Source organism: Rhinopithecus bieti, unplaced genomic scaffold (genome assembly GCF_001698545.2).
Source record: "Rhinopithecus bieti isolate Rb0 unplaced genomic scaffold, ASM169854v2 scaffold_19722, whole genome shotgun sequence".
Lineage (NCBI taxonomy): Eukaryota > Metazoa > Chordata > Mammalia > Primates > Cercopithecidae > Rhinopithecus > Rhinopithecus bieti.
In genome coordinates this window covers 216,977-223,644 of record NW_016809905.1, presented here as the reverse complement: position 1 = coordinate 223,644, position 6,668 = coordinate 216,977, and the positions used below count along the sequence as shown (strand labels likewise).

At 40.1% G+C, this 6,668-nt stretch overlaps 1 protein-coding gene across 4 annotated transcripts in view; it reads left to right on the top strand.

Annotated features, from left to right (window-relative positions):
• The first annotated feature begins 5,893 nt into the window (after positions 1–5,893).
• The window catches only part of LOC108541311 (membrane-spanning 4-domains subfamily A member 8-like), a 40,708-nt gene continuing 39,933 nt past the window's right edge, over positions 5,894–6,668 (top strand). Inside the window, exon 1 of one of the 4 annotated variants that reach the window (XM_017890793.1) lies at positions 5,894–6,321. The gene's annotated coding sequence lies outside the window, so the exon portion shown is untranslated. The other 3 variants (XM_017890790.1, XM_017890789.1, XM_017890791.1) reach the window with 3 other exon arrangements.

Sequence of the window (6,668 nt, the reverse complement as noted above, 5' to 3'; positions counted from 1 at the left end):
TGTTTTTTTTTTTTTTTTTTTTTTTTGAGACAGAGTCTCGCTTTCTCACCCAAGCTGTAGTGTAGTCCAGTGGTATGATCTCAGCTAACTGCAACCTCTACCTCTCAGATTCAAGCAATTATCTGCCTCAGCCACCCAAGTAGCTGGGATTACAGGTGCCCACCACCCCACCTGGCTAATTTTGTATTTTAGTAAAGACGGGGTCTCACCATCTTGGCCAGGCTGGTTTTGAACTCCTGACCTCATGATCCACCTGCCTCAGCCTCCCAAAGAGCTGGGATTACAGGCATGAGCCACCATGCCTGACCTGATGATAGTTTCTTTTGCCGTGCAGAAGTTATTTAGTTTAATTAGCTCCCTTTTGTCAATTTTTGCTTTCATTGAAATTGCTTTTGGCATTTTCATCATACTATTTTTGCACTTGCCTATGTCCTGGATGGTATTGCCTAGAGTCTCTTCTAGGGCCTTTACAGCTTTGGATTTTACATTTATGCCTTTAATCCATCTTGAGTTAATTTTTCTATAAGGTGTAAGGAAGGGGTCCTGTTTTAATTTTCCACATATAGCTAGGCAGTTCTCCTAGCACCACTTATTAAAGAGCGAGTCTTTTCTCCATTGCTTGTTTTTATCAGGTTTGTTGAAGATCAGGTGGTTGTAGGTGTGTGGTCTTATTTCTGAGTTCTCTGTTTTTGTCCATTGCTCTATGTGTCTGTTTTTGTACCAGTACCATGCTCTTTTGGCTACTGTAGCTTTGTAGTATACTTTGAAGGCAGGTACCATTATATCTCCAGTTGTGTTCTTTTTGCTTAGCAAAATTTTAAAATAGCTTTTTTTCTAATCCTGTGAAGAATGTCCATGGTAGTTTAACTGAAATAGCATTGAATCTATAAATAACTTTGAGCAGTATGATCATTTTCACAATATTGATTCTTCCTATCCATGAGCATTGAATGTTTTTTTCATTTGTTTGTGTCCTCTCTAACTTCCTTGAGCAGTAGCTTGTAGCTCCCCTTGAAGACGTTCTTCACTTCCTTTTTTAGTTGTATTCCTAGGTATTTTATTCTCTTTGTAGCAATTGCAAATGGAAGTTCATTCATGATTTGACTCTCTGTCCATGTTGGTGTATAGGAATGCTAACAATTTTTTCTCACTGATTTTGTATCCTGAGACTTTGCTGAAATTGCTTATCAGCTGAGGAAGCTTTTGAGCTGAGAGGATGGAGTTTTCTAGATATAGGATCATGTCATCTGCAAATAAAGATAATTTGACTTCTTCCCTCCCTATTTGAATATGCCCTTTTTTTCTTTCTCTTGCCTGATTGCCCTGGCCAGAACTCCCAATACTATGTTGAACAGTAGTGGTGAGAGAGGCCATCCTTGTCTTGTGCTGGTTTTCAAAGGGAATGCTTCCAGCTTTCGCCCATTCAGTATGATATTGGCTGTCAGTCTGTCATATATGGCTCTTATTATTTTGAGGCATGTTCCTTCAATACCTAGTTTGTTGAGATTTTTTAACATGAAGGGATGTTGAATTTTATCAAAGGCCTCTTCAGCATCTATTGAGATAATCATGTGGTTCTTGTCTTTAGTTCTATTTATGTGATGAATTACATTTATTGATTTGCATATGTTGAACCAACCCTGCATCCCAGGGATGAAGCCAGTTTGATCACGGTGGATAATCTTTTTGATGGGCTGCCGCTGGATCCCATTACTGGGTATATACCCAAAGGAATATAAATCATTCTATTATAAAGATACATGCACACTTACTCAATAGCAAAAACATGGAATCAACCCAAATGCCCATCAATGATAGATTCGGTAATGAAAATATGGTACATATACACCATGGAATACTATGTAATCATAAAAAGGAAGGAGATCATGTCCTTTGCAGGGACATGGATGGTGCTGGAAGCCATTAACCTCAGTGAACTAACACAGAAAAAGAAAACCAAACACTGCATGTTCCCACTTATAAGTAGGAGCTGAACAAGGAGAACATATGGACACATTGAGGGGAACAACACGCACTGCATGAAAAATGTCATGGGTGGGGTGGGAGAGCATCAGGAAGAATAGCTAATGGATCTTGGACTTAATACCTAGGGGATGGGTTGATCTGTGCAGCAAACCACCATGGCACATGTTTGCCTCTAAAAGAAACCTACAGACCAGGCACAGTGGTTCATGCCTCTAATCCCAGCATTTTGGGAGGCCAGGGTGGGCAGATCACGAGGTCAGGAGATCGAGACCATCCTGGCCAACATGGTGAAACCCCGTCTCTACTAAAAATACAAAAAATTAGCCGGGCATGGTGGCACACACCCGTGGTCCCAGCTACTCAGGATGCTGAGGCGGGAGAATTGCTTGAACCCGGGAAGCAGAGTTGCAGTGAGCCGAGATCACGCCACTGCACTCCAGCCTGGCTAGAGAGCAAGACTCCATCTCAAAAAACAAAACAAAACAAAAAAACCTACAAACCTGCACATGTAACCCAGAACTTAAAATAAAAGCTGAAAAAAAAAATTCAATAGAGAGCATCAACAGCAAAACTCATCAAACCCATCTGTGAAGTAAAAGATTACTTTAAAATATACTGATATGGCTTGGCTCTATGTCCCCACCCAAATCTCATCTTGAATTGTAATCCCCATGTGTCAAGGGAGGGAGTTGGCTGGATCATGGAGGCAGTCTCCCCCATGGTATCCTCATGATAGTGAGTGAGTTCTCATGAGATCTGATGGTTTTATAAGCATCTGGCATTTCCCCGGCTTGCAATTCCCTCCTGCCACCTTGTGAAGAAGATGCCTTGCTTCCCTTTCCCCTTCCACCATGACTGTAAGTTTCCTGAGGTCTCCCAAGCCATGCAGAACTGTGAGTCAATTAAACCTCCTTTGTTTATAAATTATCCAGTCTTGGATAGTATCTTTATGACAACGTGAAAACAAACTAATACATATACATTCAGAGGAGAAAAAAAGAACAAAGAGAAATAAAGCTTATAGGATTTATGAAACATACATAACATGTAATATTATATAATAGAAACCCCAGAAATAAATCCACACATATACAGTCAACTAATCTTCTACAAAGGTGCAAGAATATGCAGTGAGGGAAGGATAGTCTCTTCAATAAATGATGTAACTTGCATAATAAATGGGAAATCTGAATATCCTCATACAGAAGAATAAGACAGAAACTGAAATAGAATATAGAAACCAGAGCCGGGCGCGGTGGCTCAAGCCTGTAATCCCAGCACTTTGGGAGGCCGAGACGGGCGGATCACGAGGTCGGGAGATCGAGACCATCCTGGCTAACACGGTGAAACCCCGTCTCTACTAAAAGTACAAAAAACTAGCCGGGCGAGGTGGCGGGCGTCTGTAGTCCCAGCTACTCCAGAGGCTGAGACAGGAGAATGGCTTGAACCCGGGAGGCGGAGCTTGCCGTGAGCTGAGATCCGGCCACTGCACTCCAGCCTGGGCGACAGAGCGAGACTCCGTCTCAAAAAAAAAAAAAAAAAAAAAAAAAAAAAAACCAGAAAAAAACCCAAAAAGATTTTGACCTCTACCTTATTCCATACAAAATCAATTTCAGATGGCTCAAAATGTAAACAGAACAATAAAGCATTTAGAATATAACATAGAAGTATATCTTTATTAACTTTGGATAGGAAAAAAACTTTTTAACAGGACACACTAAGGATTACCCAGAAAGATAACATTAATAAATTAGATTACATTAAAATTTGAAACTTACCATCAACAGACATCTTCCAATGAATGACAGAAGGTAATTTGAATACGTATTCCTGGCAAAAGACTCACATCAAGATTTTTACAATGGTAAATGAGCATTAAACAGCACTCAACTTCATTAAAAGTGGATATCCAAGTTATAGGTCTATTTAAAAAGGCCTTTATGTTTTCTTCTCCTGGATCTTGTTTTGCTGGAAAAGGTTTTGTTCTCAGTTGCCTAAATTCTTTTTCTCCATTTTGTCTTGCCACTCGATACACACGAGAGGCCTTAAGATAACTCCTGGGGTCATTGGACTCCTTGGGAAAAACACTGAAGGCACCACTCACCCTGTTTTGGGAAGAAATCAGTTTGCGTCATGGAACCCCAGGAATTAAAAGTGGATGAATCTCTCTCAAAATCTGTTTTTGCCTCCCAGTCATGCCTGTTTATTAGACTCGAGAAGCCGCATGTTTTCCTATATAAAGAAATCCTACTAAGTATTAAGAAATAGACTAATATAAAATTGGGTATAAAACGTGAATAGGTACTTCTCAAATGAGGATCACCAAGTATCCAATAGGCATATAAGAATGTGCTCAACATCATTACCATTAAAGGAAATGAGAAACCCTGAATACAACTCTACTACAAATATGCTAAAATATAAAATTACGAAAACTAAAAACATCAAGTATTAGCGAAATGTGCAAGTCTCATATTGTGTATGAGGGAAGCATAAATTGATATTTTTAGGAAGCTGTTTAGCAGAATGAACTATAGCCAATTAAACGTATGCCCTATGATTCAGCAATCACATTCCTAAGTATATATTCCAAGGTATAACAGAAATTAGTCCATATTTGAACAAAAAAAAGTTTAGAATGTTTCTAGTAACTTTATTCAAAAATAGCCCTCTACACAAATGATCTCACCTTTAACTTCAAAAATCACCTCTATATACCAAAAAGAACTAGGAAAAGCATCTTTTCTCTTTTTNCTAACTTTGTATAGCTCCACATGTGGTCAGGAAAGAATTCAAAAAGACGTACTCCAAAATAACATTCAATATTCACTTACACAGAGAAATGGCAAACAGCTCACTCTGCTTTGATCAGGGCAAGGTGTGGTGGCTCATGTCTGAAATTCCAGCACTTTGGGAGGCCGAGGCAGGCGGATCACAAGGTCAGGAGTTCGAGAGCAGCCTGACCAACATGGTGAAACCTGTCTCTACTAAAAATACAAAAATTAGCCAGGCATGGTGGCATGTGCCTGTAATCCCAGCTACTCAGGAGGCTGAGGCAGGAGAATCGGTTGAACCCGGGAGGCAGAGGTTGTAGTGAGCTGAGATTGTGCCACCACACTCCAGCCTGGGTGACAGAGTGAGACTTCGCCTCAAAAAAAAAAAAAAAAAAAGGATTTTCAGTTCTGATACACCAAGCACTTTGTGACATATTTTTTAAGTTTAAATTGCATATAATATAGAGGGTCTATAAATAATATCAACTGACAAATATATTAATAATTCATAAAATCATCATGCTATGATGGGTTTTTTCTCTTTTATAAACTTCCTGATATATAAAATACATGTACATAATAATTATAGATCATATCACATATTATACGTTTTATTTTCAGGCCATGGAAAGGTATTTTATCTATATATAGCAACTTGAATTAAGCACAGAGTCTCACTGGGCATAAAATATTCTCTCTGAAGAGTTTTCATAGGAAGCTGAAAAGTCTGCAGTGACTGTGCACTTTGGTTTTGGTTTTTGGGTTTGTTGTTGTTGTTGTTATTTGTTTACTTGTCTTTTGACTGTTTGCCTGACATTTGGCAGGTCATCACCAGGCACAGGATTAAGGGCACATTGAAATCTGTGGTCTCTCTATTTTATAATTTACTTTATCCCAAAATGCACACCTTAACTATACAGAAAAACAACGTAAAGAATAGGGAAGATCAATACTTTGCTCAAACAGGCAACTACCAAATAAAAGGGAGAGTTAAGGACCAGAGCCCAGGTTTATTGATTAGTACCCTTTCCTCTAGACCTTGTGGGGATTAAAAGTAAAAAGACTTGTTAATACTAACCTATTACAGAAGTGATGAAGAGGGCATTTGCTTGATAACGAAGTCTCTGTGGAGGCATCCAGAGAAGCGGCCTGCGGCTGGAGTCAGGCGCAGCGAGTATGACGCTAACATGGGCAGGAAAGCATTCGTCTGTGTCAGATCCCACCCCACGCCTCATCTCTCACTGCCGTCCTGAGAGACAGCAGGCTCAGAACAGTTTCCAGGCCCGCAGGGTGCCTGTGTCGGCGCAGCTCTCCACGTGGAGTCCCCTGGCAGCCGCTCTAGACCATAACCGCTGCGTTGGAACCTCGCGAGAAGAGATGAGGGGCACCATCCAGGAAACATCTCCCACCAGGGAGGTGCTGCCTCCGCAACTCTGAAGCCGGAAGAGCCAGATCTAAGGGCACCAACTGCAGGATCACACCCCTCTGGCCTTGTGATCAAGTCATTGTAGGGCATGGTCTGCTGTGGACCATAAGTTCCTCTTGTTCGAGTTTCAATTTTGTAAGTTTCTCTTGTTTGCTCCCCAATACAGTGCTACAGGAGGGAGGGTGGGTTTTTTTGTTTTGTTTTGTTTTGTTTTTTGGCGCTGAGGAAACAGACTTTGGAAAAGTAAATGATGTGAACAAGGTCATGTAAGGTAAGATTTGAACTCACAACTGGTAAGATACGAACTCAAGTTTGACTCTTTCCACTCTAGCTTTCAATTTCAAGCTTAATGGGTCACCTCAAAGGCAATTTAAGCCTTAAGAGTTCATGGTTTCGTACCCTAGAACTTAAAGTATAATAAAAAAAAAAAAAAAAAAAAAAAGAGTTCATGGTTTCTATAAGTGAAAGAGAACGTTTATAAA